The sequence below is a fragment of the Podarcis cretensis genome, assembly GCF_951804945.1.
Source record: "Podarcis cretensis genome assembly, chromosome: 3".
NCBI lineage: Eukaryota > Metazoa > Chordata > Lepidosauria > Squamata > Lacertidae > Podarcis > Podarcis cretensis.
The window spans coordinates 19,239,484-19,265,261 of record NC_137172.1 but is presented as its reverse complement, the minus strand read 5'-3'; the positions used below and the strand labels follow the sequence as shown (position 1 = coordinate 19,265,261).

Below are 25,778 nucleotides of genomic sequence, written 5' to 3'. Positions count from 1 at the left end.
AGGTGGGGCATGGTAAAAAGAAAAAGAAAAGGTTCGGAACCACTGTTCTAGGGTGAGCAGGTGTCATATATCAGAGTGGCCAACATTTTTACTCTTGGCAGCCATTTTTAGCTGCTCCTTGTGGAAGAAGCTCCTTGTGGAAGAGAGAACAAGCAAAGCTGCATTTGCCAAGATTCTCTCTCCTCTGCAGCTATTACAGGTATGTAGCAGGAGTCCTGCTCTCCTTTGCTCCTTGGGCAACTTGACATCTCAGACACAGGAATAAAAAGCATGTGGCTTTTGTATGTGGATTTCACACCTCCCTCAATACAACCGAAAGCACCTGTGGAGAGAAGCTCCAACGTTTCAGCAATACCTGCAAAAAAAGAAAGAACTGGGTGAACTTCTTGCAGATCTTCATCATCCTGTAATTCAGAGGTGGGAAACCTCAAGCCAGAAAGACAAACTGAATCCTCCAAGGCTCCCTATCTGACCACTGGGACCCTCCTCACAACACTGCCCCTTTCCAAATTATTTCTATTCATTTTCCAAATTATTACAAAGCAAACCAGATTAAGTTAATTTAATGCAATTTCTTAAAAACAGGTTTCCAGCTCCGGTTCCAAGCATGTGATCACCAGCATTTCCTCGCATAGCTGCATCATTTCGTATTTAGAGTCCTGTTGACATCCTTCACTGCCCCTTTCCAGGACACATCCTGGTTTCTACTCCAGCTGATCATTATACGAACTGATAATTGTGCTTGAGTTTGCATTCCCCCCTCTTCCCTCCTTGTCCTTTTCCCTCATTTTTTTTTTTTTTAGTTTGTAAGCCTATGGGCAAGGACTGTCATGTTTTAATTGAACAGTAGGGTACAAATGCTCTAAATAAATAAAGCAAATAAAAACAACCCAACTCACAAGCTCTGCTTCTTCCCTTCCTGGAGTTTTTGCCTGGCTGGAACATGTCAAAGTCCGAACATGCTTCTTGGTTCACAGAGAGGGGGACATGTGTGCAGAAACTAGCCTAATGAACAAAGAAAAAATGTGTGGTTGGTGCACCTGACCCTGCAGACTCCTTGCAGGTGGCCCCTTCTGGGTTGCCCAGACGAGAATGCAGCCTTTGCTCTGGAAAAGGTTCCTCGCCCCCTGCTCTAAGCCATATTTTCCCTCTAGCAAGTGAAGCAGAAAAAAGATATTCACAGAGACACTCCTGACATTCCTGAAACAGAATGCCTGTGATGTTACCACTAGAGTATGGTTTTACTAAATAAACAGTCTACTTAGTACTTTTTGTTTAGAGCTTTTAAAATCTGCCCCACTGCCCCTTTCTTTTTTTGCCCCATCTGGCAGAAGCACGCCAACGGCATCAAGTCAGTGGACTAAAGGCCACAGGGAAGGCAAGAAGCCATGGAAATGCTGCAGATTATTCCGTAAGGGGTACTCAACAGATGCAGCGCAACTGGGAAGCTGGGAGCGAATCCTGTGGCCTGTAACATCTGCTGTCTGCACAAAAAACTCACCCCCTGCTCATCCAGAGAAATGTCGGATCAGCAGCTTCTCTGTAGAGACTCAGTGACACCCAGTGGCTGCTTTGGTTGAAGCTCTCTGTATTTATATCTGACACCCTCAATTATATTGGATAAGAACATGGCAGAGAGAAGCTCTCCTGCTGGTGAGATCAGGCTCAGCCTCACCATTAGCTACAGCAACAACCCCCAACCTGATTCCCCCTCCATTATACAACTCCCACTAGCCATAGCCAGCATGGTCCACGGTCAGGGATGATGGGAACTGTAGTCCAACAAACATCTAGAACTCCGGGTTGGGCTAAGTCTGAGCTGGAGTGATAGCGGCTGCCTCAGCTTGCTGTTTTCAGGTGCTGTTAAAGGTTACTTCAAATATCTGAAGAAGTGTGCATCTGAAGAAGTATCTGAAGAAGTGTGCATGTATCTGAAGAAGTGTGCATGCACACGAAAGCTCATACCAAGAACTAACTTAGTTGGTCTTTAAGGTGCTACTGGAAGGATTTTTTTTATTTTGTTTTGACTATGGCAGACCAACACGGCTACCTATCTGTAACTTCAAATATTATGACGTCATTGCTCTTTAATCATATGGAGGCGGGAAAGTATCGGAATGATCTGCCCAACGGCTTTGGCCAGCCTTGGCTGGAGCCTTCTCCATTGCAGAACCTGGTGTTGCCCATGGCAACCCATTTGACTTTGTAGGCCCAGGCTTAAGCATAATAAGCAAATAGTTCCCCCGGGAAAGGGCAGGCCCAATACATTTTGGCACCTGAGGCAAACCACAAAATACGTTGGAGGGGAAGGGGTCCACTTTGAATCACGCCTGATGGGAGCAGAGCCTAGAAAACCCCAGAGGGCAACCCCTACCTAAGGGTGGGAGAAGACTAGCTGCACCTCCTGTTCACCAAGGAGCTACGATAAGGGTAACTTTGGAGGGGGGGCTGCCGAGGATGTGGCAAATCCAGCCTCTGAGGAGCATGCCACAGCTTTTGCAGCGGCTGTGCCACTGGCGGCAGAAGCAGGCGATGCATTCCTTGAAGACTGCTTCTGCTGCCCCTGTGGATCCTGCCGCCTGAGGCGGTCGGTCACCTCGCCTTGTCTCATTGTAGGCCGGTCCTGCCTGGGCAGCTGTTGGCTCCCTAGCACCCAAGCAAGGGCCACAGGTATACTGATGCCTGTCCTACCCTGCCGTGCTGGGTAGCTGAGTGGGCTTAGGACCAACCCACCATTTTTATTTCCCACAAAACTACAAAGGACATTCTTCTCCTTGATACTAGGGTGGAACTGCATGTTATGAGACAAGCACAGATTTACTGCAACACAAGCAGCTGTCAAAGATGAAGGCTAGCTGGATAGGAGACACAAGACAAACTTTATAGCACACACAACTCTGCTCTCTGGCATTTTCCCACCGCTCTCTGCCTTCCAGTACCTGTCACTGAGGTGACCACCTCACACATGATGTAACTATATCCCTTCCACTGATTCTCTCTTGTCAAGGCCTTCTGCCCTGGCATTCATGCCATCTCCACAAATGCAGGTTTGGGAGCAGGCATTTACTGAGGTGACATCGAGTTCTGTCCATATTCTCATCCTTTCTATGCCAAGATAAAGCTAAAATAGTTAACTAATCTGCATTAACTGGTTTTAAGAGTATGATTTTATGGAGTGCCTTCAAGTGCAGCGGCAATTCCAATCTGTACAAGTGATTGTGGGACCATAATCCATTAGGAATGCCAAGTACCTCTTTTGAAAACTAGACGGATCCAGCCAGTTTCTGAACCCGAAAAAGCATAATCAAGCGAAGTTCTGAATGTGCAAACCATGTTTCGTCGTTCTATCTTATTTTCCTAGGGAAATATTAAGTTTCACAGGGGGTACACAAGTCAGTGAGCCGAGTGACAACAAGTGAGCAGGCGATGCTCATATTAAAACTTTAAATGAAAACCCCTATCTACAACATGCATGCCAACATTCACGGCTGCCTTGAAGGTCAAAGGACATGTCACATTGCCACTAACAAATAACTGAGCAATCAGCGCTCAGCCAACAGATGAGGTTTTGTGAACAACCACCTAGTCATTTTAGTGAAACACAAAGGAGCAATTGCGGTGTTGTTCAAGAAAGCACAGTTAGTTGACTTATCCCACCTGCCCAATCTGTCTGATGTTGGCAGCATATATGTGTCTGCAGTAGTTTCAGCAACTCAATTTTATACCACTAATGGGAACATAGTTAAGGTTTGGAGGCTTAATTATCATCTGGAACCACAGTAAGAGCTAAGAGCTCGCCTGAAGTCATGATACAGGCAAGTGCACTGGAGTGAAGAAACTCAGGCACCACTAGGTGTGAGTCAGGATGCAGAGAAGCACAGTCACATATCCCTGAAGGAAACTGCCCAAAGCTGCTTTTCACACTGGCCAGCTTACGCCTGACAGAAACCTCAAATCAGCCCTCAGTGCTTAACCAGAAGTAAATTCTCTCTCTACAGCTAAGAATAATCCTCGGATAGTGCCACATTCTCTCTGTGTTCTTTCCCGCATCCGATTGTCGGTGCCAGATTGTTTCTGTGGAAGAAAAAAAATCTCTCCGAACTGCTGTTTCCGTTTCTGATTGCCTTCTCCGCCTGCTGTTGATGCCACACTGGCTGTTCACACAGGGAATCCCTTGAGACCTAACTCTTGGTGACTGAATGTGCCCACGCTTAATCCTTTCACAAACCTGTCACTCACTGCTGGATTATCCGTGCCCAGGGGAAATCCTTTCAAAGGCCCTGCCTGTTGCTTGATTGCCTTCAAGGAAAACCCTATCAAACCGCCTGCCAGGTACCAGGCTGGGCCCCAAAGAAGCCCTCTCAAACCTGAAATTGGGCATCCTGCTGCCAACAGAGAAAATCCACTGCTTATCTTGTTTAGCACTGACCTCTCACTGGAGGCTTAAAGGTAAAGGTAAAGGTACCCCTGCCCGTATGGGCCAGTCTTGACAGACTCTGGGGTTGTGCGCCCATCTCACTTAAGAGGCCAGGGGCCAGCGCTGTCCGGAGACACTTCCGGGTCACGTGGCCAGCGTGACATCGCTGCTCTGGCGAGCCAGAGCCGCACACGGAAACGCCGTTTACCTTCCCGCTGGTAAGCAGTCCCTATTTATCTACTTGCACCCGGAGGTGCTTTCGAACTGCTAGGTTGGCAGGCGCTGGGACCGAGCAGCGGGAGCGCACCCCGCCGCAGGGATTCGAACCGCCGACCTTTTGATCGGCAAGTCCTAGGCGCTGAGGCTTTAACCCACAGCGCCACCTGCGTCCCTTTCACTGGAGGCTTAAGCCTGTACAAAAAAGAAGCGTTGGGGTCAGCTCTTTGCTGCCACAGGGTGAGTTCTGGACTGACTTCTTTGGGATTCTGCAACCTGTATTATGTAAACAATAGCAGATCAGTCTCTCAGAATGCTATGATTCTGCATACTGCAATACCAATTTCTTTGCTTCTGCAGTGTGATCACAGATACACACAGCCTTGTAGAATACTATGTAAACCAAGGGCAAGCAGAAGGCAGATTTCTAGATTATTTGCAAGGGTTTTTGACTCCTGCATATTTAACGACGGCAAAAACAAAATAACTTCCTTTGTCTCCAAATTGGGCCGCTTTGAATTCCTGGTTCATAGTAACCCAGATGTAAATATGTACTTAAACATGCTGTTCATTCTCCAGTGTATGGCATATAGGTCACACAAACTAATTGGTTTCACCCCCCCCCCAAACCACCACTTTGCATCTAGCTCCAGCAGGACATCAGGTTCTAGTAAAAATCAATAACTGTAGATCCTGCAAGCCTCGAAGTTGTGTATGTCTGCAGCTTCTGCTTCTGTAAGATCCAAGAAGACTTGAGATTGATGTCCTGGGGAACTCTGGAACTGTTAACCTAGTAAGGACACAGGGAGTTGTCTGTTTGGTAAAGCTTTTACTAGGCTGGTCAATGCATCAAAATAACTAGCAACTTGTGTTGACTTCACATCATTACCATATCCTGTGAGCCAGGCATTTACTTGTCTATAGTTGCATGTACAAGAACTTGCTTACCACTAAGAGTTTGGGAAACTGAAGCAGCCATTAGCTGTACTAGATCCGTCTATTTTATTTATGCAAATGTGCTCACTCTACATGGCACTTCAGAGTACATGAAGAAGGAAGAATAGGAAAGAGGAAGTGCTCCAAGTATCTTAAGAGTCTAATACTTTCTCCACATTTGAGCATTATTTAGCTGTTAATCTGCTGTTCCCCCATTCAAATTAATAGCTCACATCTGCATGTATGTGAATTTGTATACGAGGAGTACCTTTGATCTTTCCTGTTCATACTGGTGGTTTGTCCCCCTCTTCAAAATTGTCGCTTCTATCAAGGACGTGCTGCCAGGGAATGTGCACAAGTAGCTGCACCAGCAACTTGCGTTTTTTTCTGCCCAGGAAGTGTGCAAAAGCACATGGTCAGGCAATTGTAAATTCTCAGCAGTTTTCTTGTTTTGTGCAAATCTGAGGGACCACAATAAAAAAAAAGGCTGCATATCTCTGGTTCAGAAGTGTGCTAGAAAAAGGAAATGAAAATGATTGTAAATTCTCCATGCACACACTTTTCAGATTGCTGCTCAATATCTGGTGTATTGTAGAAGTTTTTTATGTAGTTTGCTAATGCAGTTTTCTGGTTTTGTGCAAATCTGAGGGATCAAAGGAAAAACTTATGTTGCTCACAGTATCTCCCAGGAAATAAAAAATGAATTCCAGCTTACCAGAAGCCATTTTGCAGAATTTTCCAAAAGACCCACAGAAACAGTTTCTTAATTACAAAATGTTTGTCTATCAGAGACCTAACGTTTTAACTTTGCTACCTTATTTTTGCAACCCGAATATATCGCTTATGTCATTTCAGTTTTCTGTAACAGGGGAGTTTTGATACTGAAAAGACACTGTTTTATTTAGCTTTGTATTACATTGTTGGCATTCCTTTGATTTTCTTGTTTGTTTTTCCATTTAATTTTTGAGATGCAAGAAAAAAGCTGGATAGGGAGTTATAGAAAATTAAAGGAACCCATGTAATAGTTTCACTCTGGAACAGAATTATATATTTGGACCACTGGCACCTTCTAGTTAGTCTGCAACACGATCCGGCAGTGCTCACATCCTGTTAACAGCCATTCTATGCTTGTGTGTACTCGTGCCGTTGTAAACAAGTCAAACCATTGCTCTATCTAGCTCAGTATTGTCTACACAGACTGGCAGCAGTCCTCCGGGGTTTCAGATAATTACGTCTTTCCCAGCCCCGCCTGGAGATGCCGGGGATTAAACCTGCGACCTTTTGCATGCTCTGCCAGTTAATGTCCCTTCCTTGCAACAGGGGCTAAGTGTACTTTTGCACCCAGGGCTCGGTGCATTCCGCAACAGCAGGGTCCAGTCAAGGGAAACGGGAGTTGGGGCACCTTTTGAAGCTTTGTTGTTTGCATACGAAGCGAGTTTTCTGGCTGCAAAGCGTTCAGTAAGCAGCCGGTAAAATGTCACAAGCCAGTAACACAGGGACCCTGCATAGTGCGTTAGGGTTCCTTTGTGCTCCTCCTAGCGATTAGCAGGTTCAGAAATGTGAGAAACGCATCCCTTTAATTCGCCTAATTTACACTGCTTTCAGAATTCAGCCGGGGAAGAATTCCAATTCGCTCGGTGCAGAATCGGCGGAGATTAAGCGCGCTGTGTACGTTTGTGTGAATGAGGCTGGGAGTGCAAAGCTCCGTCTCTGCGCGAGAAAAGGACCGCTAAATGGATAGGGGAGCATCGGAGGGCATGCACGCGCGCACCATCCATGGCCGCCCTGCCCTGCCTTGTGCTCCGACTTGCTTTTGCAAGCGCCGATCTGCAAAAACGAGCGCACGCGGCAGCACCCCACCTCCGGGGGAGGGGGTGGCCCGTTAGTCTCCCCCCACTTTCCAGAACGGCCTCACAGCGAGGCAAGCCCTCGATTAGCACGGATTAATCACTCCCCCGCTCTTTCTCCTCCTCTCCCTCCCCCAGGCGGGAGTGGCCATTCAGCCAACCTGCCGCCTGACTAACTCACTTTAATTCACTGCCTGCTCTCGCTCGCCTCCAAATCGATACAGAGGCTCGCTTGATCCCAGCCGCGCTCGCAGCCGGAGCTGAGCACACTTGGCGCTTGCCAGACTGCAGCAGCGGCAGCAGCAGCAGCGACCGCGCGGCTCTCCCAGCTTTTGCCCGGGACTTTTTTCCCCCCCACCTCCCCTTTCTATTTTAAAGGAAAGCATTCGCGATCCACCGAGGCGGAGAGAAGGCGAAAGCCGACCGGCAGCCCCAGCAAGCCGAGCAAAGTCCCGTTTCCCTAGGAGAGGGGTGGGTCGGGGGTGCTTGCATTTTACGCACACACACACGCACCCTCCAGGCAACTGGGTGGCAGAATCGCTCTCCTCCTCCTGGACTTGGAAACCTCGAGCTGCCTCCGGTCTGAGGGATCCGCTTTTTGACCTTCGCAGAGAGAGAGAGAGAGAGAGAGAGGCTGCCCGGGGTTGCATCGCGGGGGATGCCGTTGCGGGGCTCCGGGCCTGCAGGGCTCCGGGCCGAGGGTTGCTCGTCCCTTATGCCGGCGAGGAAACTGCTGTCGGGGGAAGGAGCGCGGCGGAGAGGCCGGGCGAGCCCAGCGGCGCAGCGCGCTCCGGGGATCGGGCTGCGCTAAAGCGGGCGGGCGGGCGGGCGGGCGCGGGACCCCGGGAGCTGGAGCTCGGAGGAGCAGCAGCAGCAGCAGCAGGCGGAGGACGGGCAACTTGGGTCTCCGAGCCACGGCGATGGCCACGGCGGCGCCCTCTGGCAGGAGTCCGCCTGTGGAGTTGCCGTGATGTTTGGCGGTGCTGGCGGGAGAGGCGGGCGGCGGCGGCGGCGCAGCGGCCGGGATCCGGTTCCCGGAGTGTGAGCGGCGGAGCTCGCTCGGAATCCACGCGCGGAACTTGCCGGACGTTCATTGGCTCCGGGAGGTTGCTGTTCTCCCACGGATCTCGCACTCCAAGCCGGCGGATCGGCGGACCGGATCGGATCAGGCTTCTTCAGGGAACCATTCCCTCCTGTGTCCCAGGGCTTCCAAGAACGGCACTAGGTAAAATGATAATAATAGTAATAGTAACAGTTCTTCAGACAAGGTCCTTATTAAATGAGATTTGTTTTTCTTTTTCTAAAAAGGAAAAGCTCTCGGATTTATTTGGAAAGTGCCCAGAAGCTTTGCTCAGGCAGGCAGATTGACTGACAAATCAAATCCCGATACTGTACTGCGGTGATGGGTTCATTGTGAACCTTATGGTGGAAGTCTGGATATTGGGCATATATGGCATTCACACGTGATTGCTCGTAACCCCAGGCGATTTTTGTGACCGTGTGAAACTCAAGATACTTCTGAGTGTTGGCAGGCACGAGAATGTGATTTTCAGCTTCCAGCTGTGAAAAGGGGAGGAACTCTGTGTGTATGTCCTCCCCCTTTCACAAAATTAAATTAGGATTGTTCATAGCCACCAGATTTTGAATATTAAGTCTGCTATTTGGAATCAAAGGATATGTGACTTGGGAATTCTGTGGTTTAACTTTTTTTTCCTGAAGAAGCAGACCGAGGATGGATGGGTACCTAGTGTGGATTGCCCCTGCTCCACAACTGAAAGGGCATAGAGCCCCCATTCTGTCTGTTTCAGAGACCAGAGGAAGATTGGTTCTCCCACCCTATGTTGGCTTTTCAAAATGTAAAGACTCCAGGAGTTGCAGTGCACCGAATTCACACATAGTTTGACCCTAATATTACTATCTAGGCAGGCAGCTCCCTCTTTCTCTCCCTGTTTCTCTCACTCAAACACATGTGTTTGATAAGCTGTGAAGGGAAGGATAGGCTGTGTAGGAATGTAGGAAACCGCGTTGTACAGAGCAAGACCATTGGCCTTTTGAGCTCAGTATTGTATACACTGACTGGCAGCAGCGGTCCAGGATTTCAGACCTAGGTCTTTCCCCTGGAAATGTTGTGGATTAAACCCAAAACCCTCTGCATGCAAAGCAGATGCTGTACCACTGAACCTCCTTACGATGCTCCTCAAACTGCTGCCGAGTGGTTTTTGGCTGCTTATGGAGGAATTGAGAAGGCAAAGTTGCCTTGCCTCTGATTCACATGACCGCTTGAGCTTCTGGCCAGCAGGGTTCTCCGTCTACGTTATGACTTCCTCCTCGTCAAACTGGACAGAGGACCGTTTCCATGCCATGTGCTGGGCTGATCTCCCTTTCCACGCTTCCTTCACAGCTGCTCAAAACCCTGCAATTGTGATCAAAGTCCCACGTTCAGCAAGGGACAAAGGGTGGAAGAATTGAGTGAAAGCGTTCCAGAAAGAGAGGAATGGATGGATGGACAGACAGACAGACACTTCCAGCTTTTGAAAGCGGTTGTGGTTCGATGAATGGAAGGGTGCAGAACCTCCTTTCCGGCTTTTAGGTTATAGCTGCTTTGTTTCAATTAGATGACCTTTGAACTTTGCCATTTGCCCCAGGTTAGATCAGATACCTCTGGCATGGAGGAAGCCCTTTAACCAGGTCAACGTACAAGGCGGGAAGACCAGAGGCGTGTGAACGCACGAGAATTGGGGAAGGGGCTCTTAGATACAGAGAGAAATGTACAGTGGTACCTCAGGTTAGATACGCTTCTGGTTACATACGCTTCAGGTTACAGACTCCGCTAACCCAGAAATAGTGCTTCAGGTTAAGAACTTTGCTTCAGGATGAGAACAGAAATCGTGCTCCGGCGGCGCAGCAGCAGCAGGAGGCCCCATTAGCTAAAGTGGTGCTTCAGGTTAAGAACAGTTTCAGGTTAAGTACGGACCTCCAGAACAAATTAAGTACTTAACCCGAGGTACCACTGTAGTATGTTTGGCTTGAGACATTGCTGCTGTGTTGAAACCTTCCTTCTCAGGGGCTATCTCCTTGAAATTGCTAAAGCTTCACCTTCCATGACCCTGCTTGCAATTGTGAAAAGCTCTTCTCAAACAGGTGTGCCTCGTGTAGAACTCGCTCAGTTATTGGGGTTGTGTGTCTCGACACTGGACAGACACATACCACTCCGGGGAACGGAGAGGTGTCTCTTCCAGGGCTGCATAGTAAGCTGCTAAGTGGGGACCCAGCCCATAATTTTCTGAGCACCTCCCTAAGGGAGAACACCTATCCTATCTCATGGGTAGGCAAACTAAGGCCTGGAGGCCGAATCTGGCCCAATCGCCTTCTAAATCCGGCCCGCGGATGGTCCAGGAATCAGCGTGTTCTTACATGAGTAGAATGTGTGCTCTTATTTAAAATGCATCTCTGGGTTATTTGTGGGGCATAGGAATTCGTTGATTTCCCCCCCCCCTTCAAAATATAGTCTGGCTCCTACAAGGTCTGAGGGACAGTAGACTGGCTGAAAAAGTTTGCTGACCCTTGACCTATCCTAAGGGAAGGAAAGGAGAAGTTACAGTGTCTCCAAATAGGCCAATTTCAGGTGGGGGGGGTTAGCAGGAGGTGTGTCTGAAGGACAGGTGCAGCAGTGCCTTAATGGTGAACTCTGATTTCCCAAGAGTTGCCCTAACCTAGAGCCTTCTGTTTGCCGTGGGAATCAGTTACCCAAGGGTGAGTTTGCTCTACCCACTCAGGCATGTTGCCAAGTGGGATTCATCTTGCAGTTAGGGCCATCGCTGAGCAAACGGTGGTTTAATTAATTAATTAATTAATTAATTAATTTGTAGCGTTCGTACCCCACTCGTCAGCCGAAAAAGGGCTCCCGGGGTGGCTTACATACAATAAATTAAAACAAGAGAGTCCCTTGCCCTGAGGGCTTGCAATCTTAAAAAGAAAACATGACTCATAAGGGGAAAGAGAAGGGGAAGGAAGTTGGGGGAAATTGCCAGTCCTTAACAACAGTTCTTATAATGGCCATCTAGCAGAGTTCAAGGGGTAGGAGGTGACGAATGAAGCTGGTCTTGATGGAATGAGCCCTATTTCTTGTTTCTCCTGCTGAGATCGTCTGATGGAATGGCAAGGTTGCTGCTAGGAAGGTAGGAAGCTCAGTTTGTGATGGAGTTGGTTGCGTGAGTCGGAGCCGACATAGTCGGTGTCTCTCGTTTCCCACATGGAGAGGCATCTGCCAGGTAAGAACAAGGTTATCAGGAGTGGGGGATTGCAATTAAAATACTCCTCTGAGCAGCATCTGTTGAAGGAAACCCATTTGGCTAACCCTGTAGGGATGGAGAAACAGTGGCTCTTACATTGTCAGACTGGGTGATATCCATGGGTCTCTGTCCAGTGTTAGAAACTCAGATATATAAGCTAGGTGGCAAATGGCTCCTTGAACCAGGGCTACAGTCGCCAAAATGGAATGTCTTGTTGCCATTTCAGGGCCAGGCAGATCAAAAGTCGTATTTTTCAATATGGCTTTTTGGTTCCTGAATCCATTCTGACGGTTCAGATACAGTGGTACCTCAGGTTAAGAACTTAATTCGTTCTGGAGGTCTGTTCTTAACCTGAAACTGTTCTTAACCTGAAGCACCACTTTAGCTAATGGGGCCTCTTGCTGCTGCTGCGCCGCTGCTGCACAATTTCTGTTCTTATCCTGAGGCAAAGTTCTTAACCCAAGGTAATATTTCTGGGTTAGAGTCTGTAACCTGAAGCGTATGTAACCCGAGGTACCACTGTAAAATATCACAGATAAATTCTACAGTATGTGTTGTTAGTGTGTGAAAACAGGCAAGATCCACGGATCCCCAGGCATGCGCCTCCAGATGGTGGAGATGTCAGGCACCATCCTGGCGCCTGGGAAATCTTCACCTGGTCACAGGTGGCTGATCCCCACATGCAAAATGCGCCTTGCAAATTTCGAACACTGGTCCCTTCCAAACCTGTGATCCTATCTGTATGAGAATTGGATCTATAAGAGGAAACCAGCTAGACCAGTTCCTTTTGCTAGCCGGCCAGTTAAGTCGTGCCATTTACATTACAGAGAGGCTGCCCTGTTGCCATAGAGGCAAATGGGGGTAACCCTCCTCACCTGGTTGGAAGGGACATCACCTCCTAAGGTAGAAGAACAATAGCCAGAATGTTGTGCACTGAGTTTGGCTGGTGCTGGAAGCTGGAGAGACACAGGCATGTCTGCTCTGGGGTAGACCAAAAGCTGTGACTTCAGGCTTCTTTGAAAACCTAATGGGGGAGCCGGATCTGTTTGGGTGTGAATGCTTTGCACCCCTCCATTCTCTGCTCAGGTTCTATATACAGTGGTACCTTGGTTCCTGAACAATTTAGTTGACGAACAATGGGCTCCCGAACGCCGCAAACCTGGAAGTAAGTGTTCCGGTTTGCGAACGTTTTTCGGAAGCCAAACATCTGTTTTGGCCGTTGGCATTGTTTCCGGGGCCAATCAGAACCTGTGCCTTGGTTTGCGAATCTTTTGGAAGTTGAACGGACTTCCAGAACGGATTGAGTTCGAGGACCAAGGTACCACTGTATGGGTAAATAAAAGCATATATCCTAAAGACACCACAGTTTCCACTGACCTTCAGTCCAAGCAAGCTGAACCCTGGGTCAGCGTGGGCATCCTCAGAGTCTCTCGCCATTTAGAGACTTGGATACACACAACAATATGTTGTTGGATTGCATTTCCCACCGTTACTGACCATTGGCCGTGGCTGATGGGTGTTGGGGTCCAATAACATTGGGGGGGCATAGGTTCCCCATCCCTGCTGCCCAGGAAGGATTGGAAATTTGCCTCCAGAATACTTAACCCGTGGTAGATGTACTCTTGAATTGCTTTCTAAAAGTCTCAACCTGATCTGCAGATGTGCACGTTAACCCAAATAACTTTGCCAATAAAAGTGGTTGATTCTAACTTGCCCCGAGTAAACATTAATAGGGATCAACTCTAAAGGTCGGGCTGTGGTTTCAAATATGAAAATAGACCCCAAAATAGAAGTCACGTTAAAAGTATCAATTGAGTTTCCTTCCCTGTTCGTTGCCCGTAATAAAATCTTCCACTCACTTCTCACCCCCGTTCATTAAGTGTGAGTGATGCCTCTTTAATAAATTAGGACAGGCTTCTTGATGCGCTGTCATATGGCGATATGAAGGCATGAAGTGAGTGGCAGCAACTCAGATTCATCAGTGACAAGCAATATGTGATGGGTGTGTGTCTGGAATGGGGTGGGATATTCCCCCCCCGCGCGCATTTCCAGCCCGTGAGAAGCAGTCCATCTTCGGATGCAGTGGTGTCCCATACATTCTTAACCTAACAAGTATGAAAAATATACCTGCAACATACAACACAGAGATAGAAAAAGGACATATAAAAAATTGTGTGGTGTGCATTGCGTTAGCCAAATGACGGCCATTTGGGGCACAACTTCTCAATTTACTTGCTTATCTTTCCTTAACCTAGACAGCATCTTAAAAAGCAGAGACATCACCTTGCCAACAAAGGTCTATATAGTTAAAGCTATGGTTTTCCCAGTAGTGATGTATGGAAGTGAGAGCTGGACCACAAAGAAGGCTGATCGCTGAAGAATTGATACTTTTGAATTATGGTTCTGGAGGAGACTCTTGAGAGTCCCATCGAATGCAATAAGATCAAACCTATCCATTCTGAAGGAAATCAGCCCTAAGTGCTCACTGGAAGGACAGATCGTGAAGCTGAGGCTCCAATACTTTGGCCACCTCATGAGAAGAGAAGACTCCCTGGAAAATACCCATATGCTGGGAAAGATTGAGGACACAAGGAGAAGGGGACGACAGAGGACGAGATGGTTGGATAGTGTTCTCGAAGCTACCAGCATGAGTTTGACCAAACTGCAGGAGGCAGTGGAAGACAGAAGTGCCTGGCGTGCTCTGGTCCATGGGGTCACGAAGAGTCGGACACAACTAAACGACTAAACAACAACAATCTTTCCTTAGGGCTGGGCATAGGAGCCAACTCTTAGGGGTTGTGGGGGCTTCGGCCCCCACAATAAAATGTTTGAGGGGGCTGGGCTCCCACAAAGTTGATGGGCATTCAAATGGCGTGTGTGCACCGTGTCATGTGATTGATTATGCGGGGCAGGGCTTACCTGGGCCCCCACAATATTTTGGCACCCCTGGGACTGGGGAACCTTTGTGTCCCTTCCAGTGTTGCTGAACTACAGCTCCCATCAGCCTTAGCAAGCGTAGCCAGTGGGCAGGGATGATGGGAGTTGTGGTTCAGCAACATGGTTGGGGGGGTTCCCCACACCTGCCTTAGGTTGAGCAATGCAGACAATCCGATATTGGATTCAAAGCACTTAAAATACATGATGCTCTGTATCTCAGATCAAGCTGCGCCGTCCTGTCTGACAGCTGCCGCAGATAAGTTCCTGGAGTCTGAAGACTGATGGCTCCAATCAGATTTGTTTATCTCAGAAGCCAGGAGTGAGGAACCTTTTTTTTATCTGGAGGGACATATTCCCTAGTGGTCAACCTTGCATGCCAGCAGTTGGCAGGGACAGAAGTGGGTGGGCAGAGCTAAAAGCAGGTGTAAAAATTCTGTGTAAAAATTCAGAGTTTCCCACACCTACTCTAATCTTTCCATCAAACATAGAGGCGGCCGAGAGGGATTATCACATATTCCAGTCAGGCAGAAGCATGTGAGGAGGGCACTGAGCAAAGACCAGGGAGGTTGTGTGACCTAGTTAAAGCCTCAAGGGCCTAATAAAGAGGCTTGTAGCACCACATTTGACTCTCAGGCTTAAGATTCCTCACCCCTGGCAGAAAACACTTTTTGCAAAATTGTAAAGGTTAACCCAAAGGCTTCTTGAATTTCTAAATTGCATGATTTCGTGACGCTGTTTCCATCTCTATCAGCAGAGGCTGTTTCTTTCTCTCTGTAAAGCAGCCTAATTCTTGCTAGCTGTAACTTTTTCCTCCTTGCCAAAGACCCTTTCCTTACGACGCACTTTAGACACCGCGTGTATTGGGTCAGTGGTGGGCAGACTTCATGCTCGCAGGGTTTACTTTGTTTACTGGACCCCCAAAATCCAAAGCAGACAATTAAAGAATTTGGATTCTGGGTATTTTGGTCCGAGTTGCAGAACTGAATGGAGCTTACCGTCTTCCCTACACTGTTGCTTACACCAAGGTCTCTTCATCTCAGCAGTATAACTAGGATGTGGGGAAAGGAATTGTTTGTTGTTGTTGTTGCCATGGTTAAACCATTGGTGGTCAGAAACGGATCAGCGGCAAATCACCCAGAAATCAGCTAATAGACATCTTCTTCTTTTTTTTAAAAAATAAATATTTATTAAAGTTTTTAACAAAATACAACAACAAAAAGAAAAAACACAGAAAAATACACAAAACGCAAAAAGTAGATAAAATTAAAAGAGAAAGAAAAAATCCATTATTCTTTTTCTAACTTTGAAGCTCATATCCTTATTGACCTCCTCACACCTCCCCTTTTTGTATTCCCATTTACATAATCAAGTCAGCAAATCCTTACGCTCTTTCCATTTATCATCTTTAACTTTGTACCTTAACATATCACAACTCCAATATTTTCATCCATGAATTCATTTTTGCATACTCTTTCTAACTTTGTCACTAATGCCACTTATTTTTAATCCAACATCATTTTAACATTCATAAATTTTACAGTGTTTCTGAAGATATTCTTTAAATTTCTTCCAGTCCTCTTCCACCCAAGTGCATCTTCTACCCCTTTCCCCATGTTACGTAAATTGGGTGCTTTGTAACTTCTAACTGCCCTGTCCTGCCTTTAAAAAAAAAATTCAGCATCTAAGTTACGACAAAATATTTAAAACAGTGAATGATATCCAATGTAGAATAGACACATTGGCATCAGTGACCAAAACTCTATTTATTTCAATGGGTCTGCTCCGAATAAGATAGCCTTGGTTATCACTCGACCTGCCCCGTTCCTGATGTTTTCTTACACGCCTTGAATATTTTTTTCTTCTTTTAGGAATATTCCTGGGTTTTTGGTTTGGGAATTCATAAATTCATACTTGATTGTGCGCTGTCTTCTTAGGATATTCTTTAGGCGAGGAGAGGTTGGAAACTGGATTAAATAAGTAGGTGGTGCATCTGTGTCGCCTCTGTTTCACTCCTGTTTGTGTTGATCACCTGTCTTTACCTGCCTGCAGCATGTGAAGGCAGCTACCATTAGCCCGGTATTGATTAGTCTATACCTGTCCTCCTGTGTTGCGGTCCAACTAGGGCTAGGTCTGGGCACGAGAAGCATATTGGCTCAACTAGATGAGAGCCTAGAGCCTGTGACAGCTATTTTATTGCTTGCTACTTAATGTTGTGGCACTACTTAATACGTTGCTCTTAAAAACCAGTTAAACCTGGAAGAGGCATAAATTCTGCACAGAGCGATCTATACTAATATTGGTCTTCGTTAGGGCTCCTGGCAACTTTATCAATGGATATATATATACAAGCGTCAGGGAGGATCAAACACAGCAAAGAGGGGAGACCAAGCGAAGGGAACATGCACACAGGCTTGCACGTTTCTGCACACACACACACACACACACCCGCACAAAAGTGCTGCGTGTGGAGGAAAAATATCTCATTTCAAGCAGCCTGAAAGTGTTCTGGTCTCTGCCTTCCATGCCTCATTTGGGATTTTTTTTCCGCAGATCCGTTATCTGCATTGATTCCGACTCCTGATTGTTTGCCGTGTTATTTTCTGCTCTTGTCTCTAATCTTCGTAGTTTCTTTTGTTGCGTTTTGCTTGTCTTTGCTGGAACTTGCAGCTCTCCACATCTGGAGTCGTGAATGCCATTAGCTGTCTTCTCAAGTACATCACTGAAGAAATCCCTGATTCCCCTGTCAAAACCATCCTCGCAGTTGCTGCCCTTTGTAACTTAAGAGTCTTCAGAGCTTGCACAGTGTAGCAACTAACAACCTGATCCAATTGTTTGCTCGGGATTGAATCTCACCCTCTTTCATAGAGCTTACTCCCAAATAACTGAGCATGGATTCGTACTGCACAAGACTGTTCAAATAGCTCAGAAGGTGGTCTTAAGCTACCCATTATCTCTTGGCCACAGCATTACTCCCCTACACTTTTAAAATGAGGATAATAATATTCACCTGAATTGCAATATGGATTAATGAGATGCAAAGTGTTTTGATTGCTGTCCAAATGGTAAGTCCAATACCTATGTATCTTTTTGAAACTCAGCTTTCGAGAAAGGGTTTTGCGAGACAACCCTAACATAAAAGCTGCTATTATTGTTGTTTATTAAATTTATTGCCTCCTCTTCACCAGCAGGTCCCAGAGCGGGTTACAACAATTGAAAATTCAGAATTAAAAACAATTAGAAACGCATTGCATGTACAAGAATGCTAAAATCCGCCTCTCTGTTGAAGTGTTTATTTATAATGTCTCAAAACTGTTTCCCCCGTGTTGCTCAAATGTAGTGCTAAGAAATTGACAGTGAAAACCACATCAAAATAATCTTATAAATACAATTTATACCAGGGGTCTGCAACCCGTGGCTCCGGAGCCGCATGTGGCTCTTTTACACCTTTGCCGCGGCTCTGGGGCGGATACTAGCGAGGGGAGGAGGCGCATTGTGCGCCCCGACACTCCCCACTGTGGTGGATGCTGTATTGGCTGTGACGTCGCATGGGGGCAGTGCGTGCGTTACGATCCTGTATATATAGCATTAAGGTAAGAAACAATATATGCAGTGTTATATTTGTTTTAAATGTCGCAATGGTTTTGCGGCTCCCAGTTTTTTTTTTTCCTTCGGAAACGGGTCCAAGTGGCTCTTTTTGTCTTAAAGGTTGCAGACCCCTGGTTTATACCCTGGTAACCAGAAAGGAATGTCGCTGTCCACTTCTGTAACTATAGGCCTAAACAGGGACAGAAGACAAAGTGAATCAAACCTCTCCCTTTAAAATAAGTGGGAATTGTTAAAAATATTTCAATTTATCTGTATCACATTCCTAATTTGTACCTAGATTCAGAGGCTTGGGTAGATAAAATATTTAACTGATTAATCTTCTTACACTGGTGAGGTTGTATCAGAGTACACCCACTGCAATTAACAAAGCTAAGTCAGTCATGCCCAGTGTTCCAATCAAGAGAAGTAATAGTACCACTCTATTTATCCTTAAGGGGCGCTGTGGGTTAAACCACAGAGCCTAAGACTTGCCGACCAGAAGGTCAGCGGTTCGAATCCCCACAATGGGGTGAGCTCCCGTTGCTCGGTCCCTTCTCCTGCCAACCTAGCAGTTTGAAAGCCGTCAAAGTGCATGTAGATAAATAGGTACGGCTCCGGTGGGAAGGTAAACGGCATTTCCGTGCGCTGCTCTGGTTCGCCAGAAGCGGCTAGTCATGCTGGCCACATGACCAAAAAGCTGTACGCTGGCTCCCTCGGCCAATAAAGCGAGATGAGCGCCGCAACCCCAGAGTCGGCCACGACTGGACCTAATGGTCAGGGGTCCCTTTACCTTTACCTTTATTCATCCTTGGTCAGACCACACCTGGAGTGTTGTGTCCGGTTCCAGGTGCCACAGATTCAGAACAATATTGACAAGCAGGAACATGTGCAGAGGAGGGCGACCAAGATGATCAGAGGTCTAGAGACCATGCCTTATGAGGAATGGTTGAAGGAGCTGGGTATATTTAGCCTGGAAAAGAGGAGGCTGAGAGGAGATATGATAGCCATCTTCAAATATTAGATGAGCTATCACATGGAAAATGGAGCAAGCCTGCTTTCTCCTGCTCTGGAGGGTAGGACCCGAACCAATGGCTTCAACTTACAAGAAAGGAGATTCCGACTAAACATCAGGAAGAACTTTCTGACAGTAAGAGCTGTTTGGCAGTGCAACAGACTCCCTCAGGGTGGTTGTCGACTCTCCTTCCTTGAGGTTTTTTAAGCAGAGCTTGGATGGCCGTCTGTCATGGATGCTTTAGTTGGGATTCCTGCATTGGAGGGTGTTGCAGTAGATGACCCTTGGAGGTCCCTCCAAACTTTACTACCCTCGGGAAGTCTAGCATTAGATACATGGACGCGGGTGGCGCTGTGGTCTAAACCACTGAGCCTCTTGGGCTTGCCGATCAGAAGGTCAGCAGTTCGAATCCCCACAACGGGGGGAGCTCCCGTTGCTCGGTCCCAGCTCCTGCCAACCTAGCATTTTGACAGCACACCAGTGCAAGTAGATAAATACGTACCATTGCGGTGGGAAGGTAAACGGCATTTCCATGCGCTCTGGTTTCTGTCACAATGTTCTGTTGTGCCAAAAGTGGTTTAGTCCTGCTGGCCACATGACCTGGAAAGCTGTCTGTGGACAAACGCCAGCTCCCTCGGCCTGAAAGCGAGATGAGTACCACAATCCCATACAGTAGTACCTCGGGTTAAGAACTTAATTTGTTCTGGAGGCCTGTTCTTAACCTGAAACTGTTCTGAAGCTGAGGTACCGCTTTAGCTAATGGGACCTTCAGCTGCCTTTGCCGCGTGCTTTCTGTTCTCATCCCAAAGCAAAGTTCTTAACCCGAGGTACTATTTCTGGGTTAGCGGAGTCTGTAACCTGAAGCGTCTGTAACCCAATGTACCACTGTAGTCGCTTTTGACTGGAATTAACCATTCAGGGGTCCTTTACCTTACCTTAACCTTTTAGATACATGGGGCATTTAAGCCTTCATGCGGTTTCCTTAGTCACAGTGACCCCTACTTTAGGTTGGACAAACCCGATTCTGTGCCATAGTGAGCCTCCCAGAACCGCTGGAATAGAGATGGTCAGTTTTCGACCTGATTGTTGGTGGTGTGGCTACATCCCAGAACCCAGAGGCTGGGGTCAGTTCATAGGAACATAGGAAAGGAGGTTTGCTATATACAAAGTCAGATTTTTCTTCAAAAAAAAAAAAAAAAAACAAGGGGCCTGGAAATTTTCTAAATAAATAAATTATGAGTTGGAAGGCACCCCAAGTATAATCTAGTCCAATGCCCTGCAATGCATATAAACCTTCCTCAATCACACGTCCTCTCCATGGACCCACATCCCTTACTGACACTGCCTGTGTTCCTATGGAAGACCCAGTATGGTCTACTCTGACTGGCAGGGTATTCAGAGAGGAGCTTTTCCCAGCCCTGCCTGGAGGCAGCACCTGGAATCAAATCTGGGGCCTTCTGCAGCCAAGGCAGTTGCTCCACCACTGAGCACCTAAAGTTGATATATATAGCCTCTCCTTCCTCCCCAGCTTGTTCTCCCATCCAGCATCTCCTTCCCTCCCTTCTCAGATTCTCCCCAGCGCCAGGAAGCCATCGCCTCCCCCCCCCTCCTGCTGATGCCTCTCTGGCCCCGGGGGTCTCTTGGCTCAGCGGGAGCATTGCCAGCCTTGGAATTTTAAAGGCAACCTTAGCAGCCGACTTAATAAGCCTTGCTATTCCAAGCCCTACCCACACCGTGCGTGCAAGAGGCTGAGGCACAGAAAATATAATGAAAACATAATGCCTGTGGTGGTTGTGGGAATGCGGGCTTAACTTGATCGCCTCCAGTGCATCTGCATTTCAAAAGCCATTCCGCTCAATAAGGAGGCAGGCCCCACATTTCGGCGGCGCACGACTGGAATGATTTCATGCGCAGAGCAAGCCATTATGTTGTTTTCTCTCCTCCCAAATGCTAACCAGCTTCGGTTTGCAGGAGCGTTTTTCAGACTTTTACTTTCCTGGAGCCGTTTCTCATCTAAATATCTGCTAAGCAACCCCTGTAGAATACCAGTGCGTTGCAAAGGATTCTGGGATCTAGAATCTAGAGCAGGGCCTTTCATCCTGAGGGCTGCAGTTCCTTCTACGGGTGGGGAACCTCAGGAGCCAAGTGTGGCCCTCCAGGACCTTTTAACTGGCCCTCGGAACTCTCCAGGCCACACCCCTCCTGGGCACCCCAAGTGTTTTGCCTGGCTGGAATGTGGCCTCAAACTCCCATAATGCCTCTTGCTTGTCTAGATGGAGGATAAGGAAGGAAGTACAGAAACTTTCCTGTCCCCACAGCACAAAGGAAAAATTCACATTCATTCTTTCACTTGCCACTGGCCTGTGGCCCTCAGAACATTGCCCAGAAGGTTATATGGCCCTTGGGTAGGAAAAAAGTTCCTCACTATTGAAATTTCCCAATAGTACTTAGTACAGGCAACTCCCCACTCATGTGTGACTGCACACATGCGCAGCACTGGGAGGTAAATAATTCAGACCTGGGAATGGCAGGAGAGAGCTGGAAAGTCCTTGTGGCTCACGAGGAGACCCTCCCAGAGGACGTCAGTAAGCCAAAATTCCAGAAATTTAAAAAGCTTCAAAAACCCAACAACTTATGGGCTCTAAAACTGCATGTGGGATCTCTCGCTGTTGCTGCACTGCTCCACTTGACAGCTGTTTGGCAGGAAGCTGCCTTGTAGCGAGCTCAGGCGCACTGTTCCCTGCCCTTTCTGGTGATCTGGAGGCAAAGGTACTGTATAAAAGGGGGCGGGAGAAACCAAGTGTTTAGAGGTTGTCCCCCACTTAAGTTCATTTTGCTTATGCTCACTGAGGCCTGGAACGTACGTTGCTTGTAATCCAAAATATTTTATTTGCCCTGTTGGGACCGTCAGCTCCTAGCAAATTGATATATATTTTTGGCACATTTTCTTCTTCTTTTTTTTAATAAGTAGAGAGAAGCTTAGTACTTACATAACCTTTTCCCCAAAGTGCTCAAAGTACAGTACCATTATCCCAAAATGTTATAGATTCTGGCTTGGAAAGCACTTTCATTCAGGTACGTTCAGGACAGCTTGAATGAAACACCCCTGTTCAGTTTCCAGGGCTAGAGTATGATAGCCATATGATCCCCATGGGAACTAAGAAGAGATTGATTTGCTTTGTGCAGCTGAGGGGCTCTTTGGTGCAGAGATACAGAAGGCTTGACATCCTTATCGAAAGCTGCATAATGGACAGTACGTCAGGGATGGGGAGAGCACATGGCCGTGATGACTCGGGAGCCCTTAAAATGTTTTGACTAACGTGTGCCTCTTCTTTGCAGGATGGTGCCTCCCCCACCCATTAACAAGCCCCACGTCTGCCTCTCCACCACCCTCATCATGAGCAGCATGGTCCTGATGGACGCCTACCTGGTGGAGCAGAACCAGGGCTCCCGGAAACTGGGCATTTGCATCATGGTCTCCGTCGGGGACATCTGCTTCCTGGTTGTGCTCAGGTATGTGGCCGTGTGGGTCGGGGCCGAGGTGAGGACCGCCAAGCGAGGCTACGCCATGATCCTCTGGTTCTTGTACGTCTTTGTCCTGGAGATCAAGGTCTACTTCATCTACCAGAACTACAAGGCAGACCGCAAAAGCTTGGACCTCATGGCGCGCAAGGCTCTGACCCTCCTGCTCTCCATCTGCATCCCAGCCCTGTACGTTCTGCTGGTGGCCACAGAGCACATGGAATACGTCAGGACGTTCAAGAAGAAGGAGGACCTCCGCAACCGGCTCTTCTGGGTCATTGTGGACATGTTGGACGTGCTAGACATCCAAGCCAACCTTTGGGAGCCCCAGAAGAAAGGGCTGCCCATCTGGGCCGAAGGCCTGATGTTCTTCTACTGCTACATCCTCCTCTTGGTCCTGCCTTGCGTCTCGCTGTGCGAAATCAGCATGCAAGGGATCAGCATCGTGCCTCACCGCATGATGCTCTACCCGATGCTGAGCATGCTCACCATCAACATCGCCACCATCTTCATCAGGGGCAGCAACATGGTGTTTTTCAGGGACATCCGGGTCTCCGGCATCTTCATGGGCAAGAACGTGCTGGCCATCGCCCTCAAGGTCTGCATGTTCGCGCAGTACAGGAAGCACCTGCGCCACGCGCCGGCAGGATCTGGTGCGGCGGCAGACCCCCAGCACAACACCATGGCCCAGACGCAGCCTGCCATACACCTGCTGAAACCCCAAAACCAGACTCCCTGTCCCGAAGGGCTGGCCCAGGAGAACACATGACACGCCGGGCATCTCCCCACACCAGGCGGCAAGTAACACCTGTCTGTGGTCACTAGGGTCACCTGCAAAGATGAACAATGCTGGCTGGGCCGTGCATAGCCAGTGCTGGTCGCTCCAGAAAGTCTGCAAGAGACCTCTTCCCTCCCTTGCACAGGCTGTGTCCTGGAATGGCCCTGGGCTGAGGTGGGGTCACTTCTAGAGTGGCGCAGAACGGATCCCAACCCTGACACCAAGGTGCAAGCTAGCAGGCCGCAGAGACTGGAGAGTGGCAGCCTTGGGGATGATAAGATCTGCTCAATGGATAGCGGGCAGCAGCAAGCAATTCAACTCCTTCCTTTGCCTTTCGTGTACTCATTCATATCTGTCACCCAAGTTGCTTTGGAACGTAGCCAATTGGATTGCCTGGGGGCAGGCCTTGAGGAAACTGGTAAAATGCCTTTTCCGCATCTGTTTGACATATACAATGCTGGTGACCTTCCTTTCTGGTATGGGCCAAAGGCACTTGGTCTACTACCTGCCTGCTCACATTCCTTGGGAGTGCCTGGGGCAGGGAGGACATTTTTGGCCAGCCTTTCCCCAAACTGAATCCTTCCAGATGTTTTGGGCCACGACTCCCGTCAGCCTCAGTCACCGCAGCTCATGGGAATTGTAGTCCAAAACATCTGGAGAGGCGACAGGTTGAGGAAGTCTAGCATAGGGTTTCCATCTACAATTGCCCCCCCCCAGTGGAAACATGCTGGATCATGGCCATTTATTTTCTTTCTTTCCCCCCATGAAAACGTTTCCAATAAAACAAAAGGCCAAGCCCTGAGGTTTTCTATTCTGTCTGTCTGTCTGTCTGTCTGTCTGTCTCTCTGCAGATGGCTTGCCAGCCTTCTTTTCCCCCCAGCAATTTGGAAAATATTTGGGTCTGGTGTTCTCCAGGAGGGCGAGAAAGGCAAAAACAAGTTTTGGCTGCAGGAATCAAACTAAGGACTAAGGGGCACGCAATAGCTTCCAAATTTGTCACCCGAGGGATTGTGTTGCCGCTCTGTTCTGAATCCTTTTAAAACGAAACTAAACAAAACCCTCACCTAATGCGTGGTTTGAAATTATTGTTTGAAAATTCTATGTTCATCCATCCAGGGACTGGGGTAGGAAATTTATTCTTATTGAATCAAGGAGCAGGTGCAGGCTTTTCTTTTCAAACAATATTCTAAGCCTGACAATGTTCTTGTAACTTGATAGAGACAGCTGTGGATATGGCTGATCTCGTGAGAATGAAAAAAGACAGAACGAACGAGGCGGTTCCTTCTATTTTTTCCAGCTGCGGGAGTGTTCAGGGTTTGGTTTTTTTCTTCTTAAAAAAAAAATATCTATGCACCTTTCGATTATATTTCAAGTTTATTATTTTTCATCCATCTTCCAGTTCTGTAGCTTGCAGCCGGATGCTGTACATGTTTACCTGTGAGGCAATGCTGATCAAGTTCCAAGGGGTTTACTCGCAATTAAGCATCTGATAGGCCATTGTGACAACAGGATGCTGGACTAGATGGGTCATTAGCCAGAGCCAGCAGACTCTGCTTACGTTGGACTTACGTTGGAATCCAGCTCCCATCAGTCCAAGCCCAACACATCTAATGGCTGGGGATGATGGGAGTTAGAATCCATCAACATCTAAAGGGCCACAGTTTCCCCAACCCTAAGCATAGCTGTTTAATAATAATAATAATAATAATAATAATAATAATAATAATAATATTTATACCCTGCCCTCCCCGGCCAGAGCCAGGCTCAGGGCGGCTAACACCAATAAAATAAAATCACAGTAAAAACATAATAGGGGGAAAAGAGAGGGAGGGGGGGCAATTTAAAATACAGCCTCATTTTAAAATAGCTGATAAATCAAGACCATAAGGGGAGGGAAACATAAGGGTCAGAGCGAGTCCAAACCAAAGGCCAGGTGGAACAGCTCTGTCTTGCAGGCCCTCCGGAAAGATGTCAAGTCCCGCAGAGCGTTCCACCACGTCGGGGCCAGTGCTGAAAAGGCCCTGGCCCAAGTTGAAACCAAGCTAACCTCCTTGAGGCTTGGGACCACCAAAGTGTTGTTATTTGTGGACCTTAAGGTCCTCCGCAGGGCATACCAGGAGAGGCGGTCCCGTAGGTATATGGGTCCTAGGCCGCATAGGGCTTTAAAGGTCAAAACTAGCACCTTTGCATCCTGCCCAATGAATATATCCATGTAAATCAAAACCATTAAACCAAC

General features: G+C 47.7%; 1 long non-coding RNA gene and 1 pseudogene across 3 annotated transcripts; both read left to right on the top strand.

The window, feature by feature from the left end:
- Positions 1-2,486: 2,486 nt before the first annotated feature.
- Positions 2,487-6,504, top strand: LOC307212064. Its single transcript, XR_013836787.1, has 2 exons — positions 2,487-4,441; positions 4,821-6,504. It is a non-coding gene; the product is annotated as an uncharacterized lncRNA (long non-coding RNA).
- Positions 6,505-8,280: 1,776 nt separating this feature from the next.
- Positions 8,281-25,085, top strand: LOC307211859 (transmembrane protein 121 pseudogene; annotated as a pseudogene). Of its 2 annotated transcripts, none has more exons than XR_013843983.1 (2): positions 8,281-8,641; positions 22,582-25,085. The product of XR_013843983.1 is annotated as a transmembrane protein 121 pseudogene (transcript). The 2 variants fall into 2 exon arrangements; XR_013843985.1 differs by lacking the exon at positions 8,281-8,641 and adding an exon at positions 20,755-22,011.
- Positions 25,086-25,778: the final 693 nt, after the last annotated feature.